The 14,845-nt window shown below is 47.3% G+C and overlaps 1 long non-coding RNA gene across 1 annotated transcript; it reads right to left on the bottom strand.

The window, feature by feature from the left end:
• Positions 1 to 6,450: 6,450 nt before the first annotated feature.
• Positions 6,451 to 14,845, bottom strand: LOC131513989 (uncharacterized). The gene is made up of 7 exons (XR_009262888.1): positions 12,942 to 14,845; positions 11,133 to 11,254; positions 10,139 to 10,254; positions 8,985 to 9,187; positions 8,319 to 8,379; positions 7,210 to 7,403; positions 6,451 to 6,952 (listed from the first exon to the last, which is right to left on the bottom strand). It is a non-coding gene; the product is annotated as an uncharacterized LOC131513989 (long non-coding RNA).

Below are 14,845 nucleotides of genomic sequence, written 5' to 3'. Positions count from 1 at the left end.
AATTTTTTGAGAAACCTTTATATTGTTTTCCATAGTCACTGCACCAATTTACAATCACACCAACAGAACACATTGTTGCCCTTTCCTCCCCATTTTTGCCAATCCTTGTTATTTCTTGTCTTTTTTATTACAGCCATTCTGACAGGTGATAGGTGATATCTCTTTGGGTTTTGATTTGCATTTCTCTAACGATGAGTGATCTTGAACATCTCTTCCTGTATTTCTTGGCCATCTGTATATCTCCTTTGGAAAAATATCTATTCAGAACTCTGCCCATTTTGTAATTGCTATTTGCTTTTGTGTTATTGAGCTGTATGAGTTCTTTATATATTTTGGATATTAACCCCTCACCAGATATGTAGCTTGCAGATGTTTTCTCCCATTCAGTATGTTGCCTTTGCATTCTGTTGATGATTTCCTTTGTTGTGCAGAAGCTTTTTGGTTTGATGTAGTCCCACTTGTTTGTTTTTGCTTTGTAGCTTTTACTTCCGGTGTCAAATCCAAAAACTCAGTGTCAAGACTGAGATCAGAAACGTTCTGCCCCCAGTTTCACCCAGGAGTTTTATGGTTTTAGCTCTTATGTTTAAGTCTGGAATACATCTTGACTTAGTTTTTGTGTATGGTATTAGATAGGTGTCCGGTTGCATTCCTTTGCTTGTGGCTGCCCAGTGTTTCCAACACCACCTATTGAGGAGACTGCTTTTTCCCCATGTTACATCCTTGGCTCTTTTGTTGTAAATTAACTGGCTACATATGTGTGGGTTTCTATTTGGGCTTTCTGTTTCTGTTCCATTGATCTATGTGTCTACTTTTATACCAATGCCATATTGTTTTGATTACTATAGCTTTGTGATAGAGTTTGAAAGCAGGAAACATGATGCCTCCAGCTTTGTTCTTCCTTCTCAAGATGGCTTTGGCTATTCGGGGCCATTTGTGGTTCTATTCACATTTAAGGAATATTCTTTTCACATTTTTTTTTTTGGAAATGTGCTTAAATTTTGATAGGGATTGCACTGAATGTGCAGACTGCTTTAAGCACTGTGGGCATTTTGACAATATTAATTCTTGGGATCCATTATCATGGAATGTCTTTCCACTTATTTCTGCTTCTTGTAATTCGTTCACCAATGAGTTATGGTTTTCGGTATACAGGTCTTTCATCTTCTTGTTCAAATTTATTCCTAAGTATTTTATTCTTTTTGAGAGACTGCAAATTATTTTCTTGATTTCTCTCTCTGCTAGTTTGTTATTCATGTATAGAAATTCAACACATTTTTATGTATTGAATATCTGTTCTTAAACTTTGCTGAATTCATTTACTAGTTCTAAGAGCATTTTTGTGGGGTTATTTAGGTTTCTATGTGGCATATCATGCACTCCTAATAAGTGAAAAGGTAACTGGGAATATAGGATGATGTCATCTAACTTGGATGAGAGTATGCAGACATATGGAGTGATAGTTTTCAAATTTTCTAAAATGTTTTGTTGTTAATATAATCAAACGAGTCCATAAATATGGTTTGTTTTTGATATACTGTTTTCTTTAAACCAGACGTATAGAGCTGTGACATAGACCGGTTCTTCCCAACACTTTCCCACCCCACACTCTGTGCGTCTTGAGAGACAGCCACCCTCTTTTTTCTGTCCTGGAATCCAGTGCCTGACTCAACTCTTCAATGAATACTTCTCGAAATAATGCACTTGGGAAGAGGCTTATTTTTTCATAGGTTTCCTGCAAGGCACCGCCCCCCCGCAAACACTGAATTTTACAGAAGTGTTTCTGATCTACCTGGAATCCTGTGAGGATGTCTTAATTTTGCATGTGGCTTCCTTTGCAGACAGATCAGAGAGCCCAGCAGTATTCCTGCAATGTCTCTTGTGACCACCAGAGGGAGGTGTTTGGCTGCTCTTGACAAGGACACTGCTCCACTTCAACAGAAGATCCAAATTAATCTCCTTCAGGACTTAGTTCACAGTCTTCGCCAGTTGCTTTAAGGACTACTTATTCGCTTTTATGCTCTAGTTTCCTTGGGATCTATTGAAAATGCTATGCAAGTAACAACTTAAAGTAATACGCTGACTAGAAGATGTCCCTTCTTACACATACAGACACATAAAATTATGAATGACTGAATGAAGGTGGATGTTCACCTAACATAATATAGAAAATGAACCCACAGTGATCAAAGACCTAATTTTAAGAGATAAAACTAAAACTCTGAGAATAAAGCATAAGAACAAGTCTTCCTGGCCTTATTTTGGCATCTGTTTCTTAAGGATGATACCAAAATCAACAAGAGGAAAAACACATATGTGGATAAATGGTCACCAACATGATTGCCTTTCCACTTGACTCTTCATGTGCTCCAGGCACCAGGCAGGAATCGTACAAATCATTTCTCAAGTGATTTGTCTGACAACCCACTTAGCAACATCAGTTCTTTCTCCATTTCAGAGATGGGGTCATGAGGCTCATAGGAACCCCTGGGGTCACTCAACTACAAAGAGGCTGAGCAGGGGCTAGAACTGCTGTCTCTCTGCCTTTGGACCTTGTGCTCCATCCACACTGCTCCACCCAGGAACCCAGAAGACTGCAAATCTTCCATATCGAATCTCTAGGCCTGAAGACCTCACTGAACTGAGGGGGCAGTGTTGCCTGCCCTTATGACTAGGGCTTGGCTTGTTGGCCAGGAATGGCAGCCAGCCTTTATCTGAGAAAGAGGAGGTTTCTCCCTGGGCACCAGGAACAAAGGTTCATGTAGCTTCAGGGCTGAGATGTCTCTTCTGCAGCATCTGATTGCAGCCTTCTTGTCAGGTAGGCCCCACAGGGGTGACAAGCACTGAATTTGAACACTGCCTCCGCCTCTCTGTGGGGCAGAGAGTTCCCTCAGTCAAAGAGGGACAGCATTTCTACCTTCCTCATGGAATTGTTGTGGTGATTTAGTGACATGTTTCATGTCCCAAAAAGACACTCAGTAATCCTTAGCTGTACCTGTACATGTTACTCCACTGAGAGCCCACTGCTGCCATGGACTCAGCCTCTGCATTCTCTGTCCCCTCTGCCTGGCACGCTCTGCTCCCTCTGACTCAACTGTCCCTCCAGAAAGCCTGTTATCACCTCCAGTGTGGGTGGAGTGTCCCTTAATTGGGCTCCCACAGCACTGTTGCTCACCCATCACACCCAGGCCAGCCCTAGGACTGGACATCACCCACAGCTTGTGTCTCTGGACATAGACAGTCCCAAGTGTTGAGATCTGTGCTCTGGAGATCCCTAAACTGTCAGCTCTTCCTTGGGCCAAATGTTGTAGTGCTCACTGAAGGAGCTCTTTCCCTCCAAAGCAGCCAAAGCGAGCTGCCCTCAGCCCCATGGCACCTGCCTTCCCCACGCCTTCTGTGCAATCAGTGGTGCACAGCATCTTGGGCCTCATTGGATGCCAGAATCGCAGTGCCTTTTGGTGCTTAGTATTGAAAATATTTTCTGGAGGTGAATTTGGGTTTTGATGGAAACATCAGTAGGATGAAGCCTGGCCACTTCCAACAAACCAACACAGAGCCTGTGCCCCTGACCAATATGGCAGTAACCTAGCTCATGGCAGCCTTTCCCCCTTAGTCCTCACAACTCTCCTCTCTTACCTGCTCCCCATTCAATGGTGTTTCTCTCTCTTCCTGCAGGGAGAGCCCCAAGTTTCCTCCTTCTGAGGATCTATCTTCTCTGTCTGGGGAGCCCCATCTTGTGGCAGAGAAGACATATGTTGCTGACCATGGCCTCTCTTACTGCTTCAGATCAAGTGGACTCTCCCTGAATTGACTTTATGGGAGGAGAGGAACCCCCCCCCTTCTCCTCACATGGTATCTTGAACAGGAAGCACATCCCCTTCTCTCACAAAAATTGAACTTGAGGGATACCAAGGTTGGGGCTAGCAGGTGCAGGGGGTCACTGCCGGAGGAACCTGAGGGGTGTTGAGGGGTATTCCCAGTGCCAAAACCCCTGGCTGAGGCTCTATCTATCCTGCAGCTTCCATGAGCACTTAATGTGATTTGTAAAGGTCTCCCTTGCTCACAGAAGTTCAAGTGGTTCTTGCTGTTGCCAATAAAACTACATCTGGATGAATACATTCAAATACATTTCCTACTGATGGTCTATAACTCATTGACCTGACCTGCACTTACAGGTTCTTTCCTGAGAGGAACAGGCCCAGCCAGGCTGGAGGGCCAGCAAACAGACAGCAGTGGCCCAGGCTGCATATTCCACTAGCCTGAAAGCAGGGCCCAGCTGCTCTACTTAGAAGCTGAGTTATGGAACAGGAGGGAAGAAGTGGCTGGGGTGCATCACAGAACGGGGCCTGGATGAGGTGTGTTCCAGGACATAGGATAGGGATGCTGTCAGGGTGGTCATATGAGGGGGATTTGGGCTCTTCCCCGCTCTATGGGTCACTCCTAGGTACTCTCATGGGCTCAATCCTGGGTTGTCCTCCTAATTCTTCAGGTATCCACTCAGTCTCTGGGGTCCCTCCTTTCCCAAATAAGGCCCCAACTTAATAAAGAGACTGTACAATGGAATACTACATGGCAATGAGAAAGAATGAAATATGGCCCTTTGTAGCAACATGGATGGAACTGGAGAGTGTTATGCGAAGTGAAATAAGCCATACAGAGAAAGACAGATACCATATGGTTTCACTCTTATGTGGATCCTGAGAAACTTAACAGAAACCCATGGGGGAGGGGAAGGGAAAAAAAAAGAGGTTAGAGTGGAAGAGAGCCAAAGCATAGGAGACTCATAAAAACTGAGAACAGGGGCGCCTGGGTGGCTCAGTCGGTTAAGCGGCCGACTTCAGCTCAGGTCAGGATCTCGCGGTCCGTGAGTTCAAGCTCCGCATCAGGTTCTGGGCTGATGGCTCAGAGCCTGGAGCCTGCTTCCAATTCTGTGTCTCCCTCTCTCTCTGCCCCTCCCCCGTTCATGCTCTGTCTCTCTCTGTCTCTCTCTGTCTCAAAAATAAATAAAACATTAAAAAAAACTGAGAACAAACTGAGGGTTAATGGGGGGTGGGTGGGAGGGAGGGGGGGGTGGGCGATGGGTATTGAGGAGGGCACCTTTTGGAATGAGCACTGGGTGTTGTATGGAAACCAATTTGACAATAAACTTCATGTATTGAAAACAAAAAAAAGAGAGAGACTGTAACTATCGGAAACTGTAACCAATACCTCAAGAAAGTATATAATTTATATTCCAGGATTGTGCTTATAGGGATCAGTCCTAAAGAAAGAGAGATTTATGGCACAGATATACCGTTCACTACAACTATGCGAGTCAAAAATTGGAATTGCCCCAATTATTCAACAGCTGGAGACACTGAATAAATGATGATGTGTGGCCACTGAGAATACACAAGGGGACAGGAGTGGCTGTGCCTGTCCACTGTGGAGACATTAGGTAGTATAAGAGCATAGTCCTGGAATCCTCCACGCCCCAACCCAACACACACTCACAGACACAGACACACACACACACACACACACACACACACACATGCTACAAAGAGAAAGGACTGGAAACAGGGAAACCATTTGTTATGGGCAATTATTTGTTGTTAGGAGTGTATCTTTTTCTTCATATTCATTTATTTGTTATTTTTTAATGTTTGAGAGAGAGAAAGAGAGAAAGAAAAAGAGTAAACACCAGTTGGGAAAGGGCAGAAAGAGTTAGAGAGAATCCTGTGCAGGGCTCCAAACTGTCAGCACAGACCCTGACTGGGGGCTCAGTCCCACAAACTGTGAGATCATGACCTGAGCCGAAATCGAGAATTGGACGCTCAACTGAGTCACCCTGCACCTATCTTCATTACTTAAATCATTATTTTACTAAATAAACAACTCATCTAAAACCTTCAATAATATACTTTATTACCTAAAATATTGGTAATAAATGGGAAAATTTAATATTTTATTGTGGTATTTTTATACTATGCCCATTAGCCTAATTTAAACATGGCCTGTCCGGGAAAATAAAAGATTTTACAGGTATTTTACTGGTCCAGACATTTCTCTTGTAGTTTGTGGCTCTCGAGTCAAACTTACTTACAAAAGGTGTCCCTATCCCACATAATGAAGATAGTTCATTTTGGGGCTTCACATAATCTATGTTCTTTGGGGGATGTTCCTTTGTAATAAAAATGTTATTTTCATTAAAAATTTCAAGAATTATTAATCACCGTCATGTTATGTAGCCAGACACAAAAGGCCATGTTGAAAGATTCCACGCACACGAAAATCCCAGAAGAGGTAAAGCAACAGAAACAGAGAGATCAGTGGTTCCAGGGATTGGGGTGAGGGAATGAGCAGTGACTGATCAGTAGCACAGGTGTCTCTGTGATGGAAGTGTTCTAGCAGTACCTAGTGGTCATGGTTGTATAACATTGTCAAAGTACTTAATGACACTTCAACATCCAATTTAAAAGGATCAGAGTCAAACTTTACTTGAAGTCAATTTATACTTTACTTATAAAACAAAATACACTAAGCCATTCCATATCTGAATAAAAAACACAAACATTTCAAAAAAAAGCAACGACAGAGGAGGGGAAGCCATCCTTTGGGGCTGCAGCCGACGTGAGCCACTGCTTGGGAGCTGAGGCTGGTTGTTCAGCTGTAGCAAGTGGTTGTTCTAGTCCTTCCGTAACCCCAGTAGCTGGGGCTGGAGCCTGCTCATGCTCCGGGGCTGCCAAAGGTGCAGGTGGTTCATCCAGCTCCTGACAGTGAATCAGAGCTATAACCACCACCTACACTGGCTCTGAAACTGCAGGGAGGGTCGCTGCTTTTCCTAATTGCTGAGCTCCAGCAGGAGTGATGGCTTCAGCCACCTCGGGCTCTGAAGCTGCAGCAGGCACCACAGTGGGAGCTGGGGCTAGCTCTTGAGTTGGTTCTGGATCCTGCTCCGGAACGGGTGCTATAGCTTCAAGAAGAGAAAGTATCATCATCACGATTGCCTTTCCATGTCTCTTCCAAATAAAGGAAACCTCTCCCACCAGTCAATGTCTTCTGAGTCCAAGAACCCACCCCCAGGAAGTCTCCCCAGATGGCAGACCATGGGGACAGTTATCTGAGACTATTCACGGCTCCTGATCCAAACACAGCTTAAGGATACTTGTTCTGTGTGGCCTACCCTGTCCCCTCCACATGCTCACATCGCCCACCCTGAGTTCTCCTCACCCTCAACCTCTGGCTCATTGGGCTCCATGTGTCCCAGCTATGAGAGGAAAACAGAGATATGGTGCTCCAGGTGTGAGCCCAGCATGTTAAGCCCCACATATGCCAGCAGCATCTTCAGGCAGGGAAATTCTGCAGGTTGGAAAAAATCCTCAGGGGAGTGGTCCATCCAGGTGCCCAGAATGGAGAAGATGGCCCTGGAGACACAGAAGTGGGCAGAAGAATCAAGACTGATGTCTCAGGGCACCCAGTGGGAACCTGGGCTCCTATGCCTCCAGCTGTCCAGAGGCTGGTCCTACTCCTTGTCCACCTCTGATTTGGCACTCCTGCTAAGATAGTCCTGGTCACTGAGGAGAGTCTGGCAAAAAGCCATTTTGAATGGGAGCCCTTAACCAATGATGGGGCCATCTCTGTCCTTCTTGGAGAATGACTCTGTGCTCTGTCTCCCTGCCTACTTCCTGCTGGAATTCAACTCCATGTGGGCAGGGAGGGGTGGTGTCTCGTCGGTTCATTGTCCTCACTGCATACACCAGTGCTCCATGAATATCGGAACAAATAGGAAACAAAGGAACCCGTCTCTCAGCAGGGCTTCTCAGGACCCTCCTAATACCTCAAACTTTACCTCCTCCACCTACATGTTGCTTTATTCACTTCGCATCCATGTGGGTGTCCCCCCACTGACCCTAATCTCCCACAAGGTGGGGGACATCTGGTCCCTGAGCCCTCACTGGGTCTCCGAAGCACTTGCTGAGCACCCACCGTTGAAGTGCCACCAGATTGGTGAGTGTGATGCTCCCCACACCCTTTGTTCTGGGTCCCAGGATGGGGGTGGAGGCAGGACTGGGAGTGGGAAGGGATGGGGTTGGACTCTCTCAGGAGGTGACTCTGTCCTCTGGCCCCCTCTGCTGTCCCACTGTGCCCACACCTCATCTACGGCTCTCTAGAACCCCTTTCTCCTCTTCCAGGAGAAGCACTCAGACCTTTGCCCGCTCAAAGGAATCGCAGATGTGTGGGATGCAGGGTCCAGAGCCCTTCCAACTCACCGCCCCCCCCCCCCCCCGCTGCCCTCTTGGAGGGGGAAGACCCTCCTGCACTGTCTAAAGCCCACTCACATTTTCTGCTGCTCCAGGGGTCTGCCATCTTCATCCCATTTCAGGAAGGATGCATCCATACCTAGAGGAGGCCAGGAGGGCATCATATCACCTGTCCTGTGTATGCTACCTCTTGTCATACCTAGTGTCACTGACCCCTGTGTAGAATGGAGCCCTAGAGGGCAGGGTGTTGTCTGCTCTGTGCCTTGCATGACAGTCAGCTCCTAAAGAAGTGCCTGCATCTGGTGGAGCTTCCTGTATGTTTGATGAATGAATGGGCCTCAACTAGCACCATCACAGATATCTGAGTGGGCCTGGGGCCACCTGCTCACCCCCAGGGATCCCTGCTCTGGTCTCAGCCAGGATTCAGACCCCCAGATGGAGCCTCAAATCTCCTTTTCAAATGGGAAAATGGCCCAGCTCAAGACCTGGTGACAGTGACAGATGAGGCAGAAACTTCATCATGGGGAAGAGGACAGTAATAATCCAGCACAGCCACAGCCCTGCCAGCAGACCGTTCCACAATGCCAGGTGCACTTTCCCTGCAGGGCCCCACTGGGTCCCTATAATAACTCTGCCCCCATCTGAGGAACAGACTGAGACTTAGGGAGGTTTGGTGACATTCCCAAGACTCAAAGCCTGTAAGTGGCCAAATTCAGTGGGGCTGTGGAGAGGCAGGGTGCTCACCTTGGAATCAACAGATCCAGCACCTTTTCAGTAGTGGAAAAGTTCTGTACATGTCCAGGAACATGGAGACATGGGGGCAGAGGGCAGCGGTCTCTGCCTAGGAAGACAGGCACTGGATGCTACACTTGCTTATCCAGCAAGCCTGCCTAGATCATCCACACCACACTGGTCTCATTCTTATTCACGGTTGAGGCATTTTTACCCTGAGGTGGAACAGAGGAGGGACACAGAGTCAGGCAGCACACTGGCCACCAGGAGGGTTAGGGGACAGAATGCAGAACAAATCACCAAGCCTTCAGTGGCTTGTGGCAAGACTGAAACATAGGTACCCACAGTAGGAAAAAGGATTTTGGCATTAAAACTAGAATTTGAGGTGGATAGTGACTGAACATGTGAGTATTTCAGGTCAGATTGTTAGCTGAGTATTGACAGCCCCTCCCTGCATTAACAGCATCATCCGTGTGATTTCTGACAACACAGCCCATTCTAGAGATGAGAAGGCAGAGGCATTTCCTGGGGTTAGAGGGATTAGGGTAATAGGTCATGTAGGATGTCCAGTGAGCACTGTAACATGGCAACAAAAGGGAATTATGTCAAAGTCCCACATCAATGAAGAGCTAAATGGGTGTGGTAACCTATCTCCCTTCTGGAATGTTGCATAGCCCCAGAGAGGCCCCTACTCCTGACCTGGAGGGGCCTCAGGGATGTGTTCCTTGGCAACCAAACTGCAGAGCAGCAGACAAAATACCATGAGCCCCATGTCCCTTCTGGCAAAAATCTCCCTACTCATGATGATCATGTGCCAGATTTGGAGAAGGTGTGCAAGGATGGTCAGGCCAACAGGGACACCTGAGAACAGGAGTTAGGAAAATACATACAACAGTGAAAAAATACTCTAGACCAGATGGGATGTGAAATGACTTCAGGTCTCTTTTCTGATATTCCTACAAATGAGTGGAGAGTGACTTTGCATCTGGCCATGGCAGGGGCTGGGCCGTGAAGGCAAATTTGAGCAGGATATGGGGATCCAGATTCATCTGGGAGCAGAAGTCTACAAGGGGGCCCAGGGGAGTAGCAGTGTGGCTTCTGGGCCCTGGGATCTTTTTGCTACATATGGGCCCTGGGTATTGGGTCTCCCTGGTACTTGCACTCACCCTGAGCCGCTTCAGTCCTGCATCCTGTTGGTGGTGTGGGGCATATTCCTGTCCTTCACGGAAGTTGAGCAGAGGATCTCATCACTCAACTCCTGCCCCATCTCTGGTGTGCAGTTCTGTAAAGGCAGTGCAGCAGATAGGCAGGAGGCCTCAGAGTCCTGACTGGCTGCCTTTACTGGCCCTCAGACCCATGTGACTCCATTCCAGACACACTACACCACAGTGTGCACAGACTTCCACCAAGGAGGAAAAAGATACATGCACAAGGACCTTGGATTAACCCTTGCACAGGAAAGAAGCACTTCAGGAATCCCTTTTCCACCCTACCCACCATGACATTGGTGTGGACATGATGGGGCCACCAGGTTATCCACTGCCCTCCAACCTTCTCTAACCCCGGGCAGGGCCTCCTCACATGTCCCTCTTTCCCTGAAGCTGAAGAGGAGGGAATGGGGCTGCCCAGGGATGGCTCGAAGAGGTGGCCTGAACTGAACTGGCCTTCCCTAGGCTGCTCTGTATTACTTTACGGGGCCTTCAGAAAAACCGCCTGAGGCATTGGGAGCGACGGTTGAGCCAACATCCACAGCATCTGAAACATCTTCCCCACTGGGGTCTCTGGAAGCCAGAGCTCCAGAAAGAAAGAACAGCAAGAAAACATTTTTTACTATCAAGTGTCTCCAGCCAAGTGAGCCTGGTGTGGGACTATACTAGAATATGGGTGCCTGGTTATGGGGATTCCAAGTTCTCTTGGGGTCTGTTGTCAAGGCAGTAACTTCACTGCTTAGGATCACCTACCCAAGTCCCCTCCAGGGATAACACCTATGCAAATAGAGCCCTGGGCTGCTGGCTTCTCACCCCCTTTCTCCATGAAATGTCTCATCTGTACACAGTTACACCAATACACTACTCTCTACAGTCCCCTGGGAAGGTCTGGGTGCATCCGGGTCCCACCTTTGAGACACATCTAGGTTCAGACACAAGTCTTCATTCTTACCTGATTTTGACCCTGGATAAGCCATTGTTCCTCTCGGGGATGGTCTGTGTCCTTCCTGTGCAATGGAGATTATTCTAGCATGTACTTCCTCGAGATGTCCTCAGGCATATTTGGGATGATACCTATGAAATTGGAGTAGTGTCACACATAGGAAATGCTTCCAACTGTATTTTCATCGTCTCTTCACCACCTCTGAACCTGAAGCTCCTCAGATCCCCCCCCCCAACCGTCCTTACTGGTGTGTGTGTGTGTGTGTGTGTGTACCAGTGTTCACATTCTGGAGGCCCAGCAGATGGGAAGGATGGGCAAAAGCTTCCCAAGATCTTAGGCTAATTTCCAAAGCAAACCAGACAGAATGGATTGGAGCTTTGGCCTAGAAGGTCAGAACCCACCCTTACCTCTAGACTCTGCCATTCTCTCCCTCTCCACTGGGTGCAATGTGGACAGGGGTGCACTCAGTGGGTTGCCCTGACCTGGGGTCCTCCTCAGACAAGAATGTGCTGGAATGCCTCTGTCACCCTCCTGTTCACCCTCACCCCCACACCATCTCCATGTCTGCACAGGTACAATAACACAACCTTTTCCAGAGCCCCCTCAGAAAGCCTGGGTGCAGCCAGGACCCCAACTTTAAGGACATGGAGCTAGATTCATGCTTGGTTCTGCCTTTTGACCAGTCCCTGTGATTCTGGAAAAGGCACTGACCCTGTCAGAGTCCTCATCTTTTCCCCTCAGTGGCTCCTTGAGATCCCCACCTCCTGTATACATGTCCTTGTGTAACTCCCTCCTCTGGAGTGTGGCCTAGACTTAGTGATTCACTTCTATTCTACAGAAGATGGCAACAGGACCCAAAGCCCCTTCCAAGTTTTGGTTATAAAATCTCAGTGCCCAGCCACGTGCTTACTCTGACCTGTGTTCTCTCTCAGATCCTCACACTGGGGAACAGGCCTCTATGTTGAGTCATGACACAGACACATGCATGTGGTCTAGCACTGAGAGACAACAACAGAAGAGAAGAACTCAGGCCTTTGATGTGGACTGAACCCTGCTAACACCCCTAAGTGAGCTCAGGTTCTGAGTGAAGCAAGTCCTGCCTCGGTGCTGACAACAGCCCCAAACTCCTGAGAGACTCTGGTAGGAGCCCCCAGCTGAGTGCTGCTGGATTCTTAGTTCCCTGGGACTGTGAGACAGTAAGTGTTTGTGGGTCAAGCCACTAAGTGTGGGGAAATAAGGTCATACAGCAGTAGTAGCAGAGTGCTGAAAATGTCATCCTGCCCCAGGCCCTGGCCCTCCTCCTTCTCCCTCTCTGCTCTCCTCCCCAACTCTCTCCAGTGTTCCTAGCTTCCTTTCTAACCTCCACTCTGACATCACCAACTTCTGCCTCCCAGCATCTGCACTCCTGTGCCCTTTGCCAGGCTGCATATGCTCAGATTTGTGCAGGACTGACTCCTTCCTGTCCTGCTGAAGAAAATATTAATGTCAGCTCAGCACAACCTCATTGGACCCTCACCTGGTGGAGCTCAGGACTCAGTTTAATTTACAAAAAAAAAAAGAAAAAAGAAAGAAAGAAAGAAAGAAAAGAAAAAGAAAAAAAAAGGAAAGCAATAAAGCTGAATCTCAAGGATAGTCAACAAATAATAAAAATACTATAATTAATAGAGAAATCAAGAAACATGATCTAGATATTATTAAAGCCAACAGAGGAGAAAATGGCATAACTAAAAATAATTAAAACAAAAAGCAGAAAGGGGGAATGAAGCTGCAAAGAGCAGAATGGTGAAGTACAACGGCAAGGTTTCAACATAAGTATACCTGGTTTGTGGCTTCCAGGTGCTGACTGAGAACTAGTTGCATAGAAGGCAAAACAGCTGGCAATATGGTAGGCAGGTCAGATGAGGCTAAGCACTGAGCAGGTCATATTCCCTGGAGACCTGTCACTCACCACCAGGCAGCCTCCACACTGAACAGCCCTTTAGCATCTTGGGCATGGGTCTCTGAGAATGCTAGGAACGTCTCCCTACTGAGGGACCTCCACTGCACGTGGGGCTTTGGGAGCCACTCCAAGGCTGTGCACTGAAACCCTGTCCCTCTCTGGCCTGGTGACGTGTACTTTGGGGACAGAGCCCACGCCTGCAAGAGAGAAGTTGGAGAGCACAGGGAGACCTTCCAGAACCCGGGGATGCCATCAGAGTCTTCCTGTGCATAACTCCAGGGGCAGCATGCATTCTGGGGGCTCCCTAGGGAGCAAAGCAGTGGTCCTGCCATAGAGAACAGAAGGAAGGAGCATGGGGTCCTGCATTGGGCACAGAGGGCAGGGCTCTTCTCTCCAACCATGAGAGTGGCATGTCCATTACCCCTAGTGACAGAAAGAGGAATTTGGTCCCAGGTTACATCCTTCTCTGCTCTTCTCACCTCACACACGCTCCGGGGCATCTGCTTCCACCATCGAAAACCCTACCTACTTCCTGAGCTATCTCCCTAATATCCACATCCCTGGGGGTTAGCTCTGCCAGAATTCCTCACAGATGTTTCAAACTCAAATCCTGAACTAATTCATATTTGGCCCTATCTGTGACAGTCTGACAATGAACATATCCCTAATCCTTCAGCCTCCTTTACATCTATCTCAGCTTCTGCCACATATTTTTAGTGCCTTCACAGTCTGCCTCTGGGTTCCATCATGCACCTTGACTCAGCCACTGAGAGTTCAGGGAATGTGACTCTAGCAGAGGCTAGAAACTGCTTGTGCCTTTGCCTTGGCCTCTGACACAGGAAGGACATGCTCAGTCTAGCAAAACTTTTCCAGCTAAAACTCTCCTAGATCAATCAGCCAACAGCCAGCTGAACAACACCCATGGGAGCAAAAACAACCAAAGTCCACTCTAAGGACAAAAAAAAAGGTAAGAAGTTTATTGTCCCTGTTGAAAATAGAGGAAGAAAGTCCCTTCCCATCCTTTTACTTACAGCATTTACTTTAGGAAATTTGTGATTTCAGAGGCTTTCTCCCCTCTTTGAAATGTATATAAGTCCTTTGTGAAAACTAGATAGGTCTTTTGCCAGCTTTGAGGTCCAAGAATGTCTTTCTTAAGAACCAGGGAGCCCTCTCTCTGAACTGTTAACATCAAGAAGGACAGCACCCCTCCCCATTCCTGTGACCCAAATCTCAGTGGGTACCATGATTCCAGTGTAACACTATCTCCTGTCATTAAGATAGGAAACTTGGGGGGGGGGGGTTTCTGGATGAAGCCAAGAGTTGGTCACCCCAATTACCAAGCAAACTTGGAATGAACTGTGACAAATATTGCTGTCACATCCACTTACTTGAGGGTTAATACCTGTTTATCCAGAGAACATATATGTAATGACTTGTGTCTGCATGGCTATGTAAAAGTGTGAGATTTCTTCTGTCTTTGCAATCCCTTGGTAGATTCTTTGTGATGCACAACACAATCTGGTTAATGCTAATGCAATGATAAAAATGTTTTCTTTCCCTACTATCTTTCTGGAAAGGATTTCCAAGTTGAGAGGTTTTGTGTTTAATCAAATTTTCCCTACATGACCGAAGATGTATGAGTAAGCCCAGTTAAGATTAGCCAAACACAGGGGCGCCGGGGTGGTTCAGTTGGTTGCGCGTCTGACTTCAGCTCAGGTCATGGTCTGGCAGTTCATGAGATCAAGCCCCGCGTTGGGCTCTGTGCTAGGAAACAGCTCAGAGC

The sequence above is a fragment of the Neofelis nebulosa genome, chromosome 6, assembly GCF_028018385.1.
Source record: "Neofelis nebulosa isolate mNeoNeb1 chromosome 6, mNeoNeb1.pri, whole genome shotgun sequence".
Taxonomy (NCBI): domain Eukaryota; kingdom Metazoa; phylum Chordata; class Mammalia; order Carnivora; family Felidae; genus Neofelis; species Neofelis nebulosa.
This window is presented reverse-complemented; position numbering and strand designations above follow the sequence as displayed.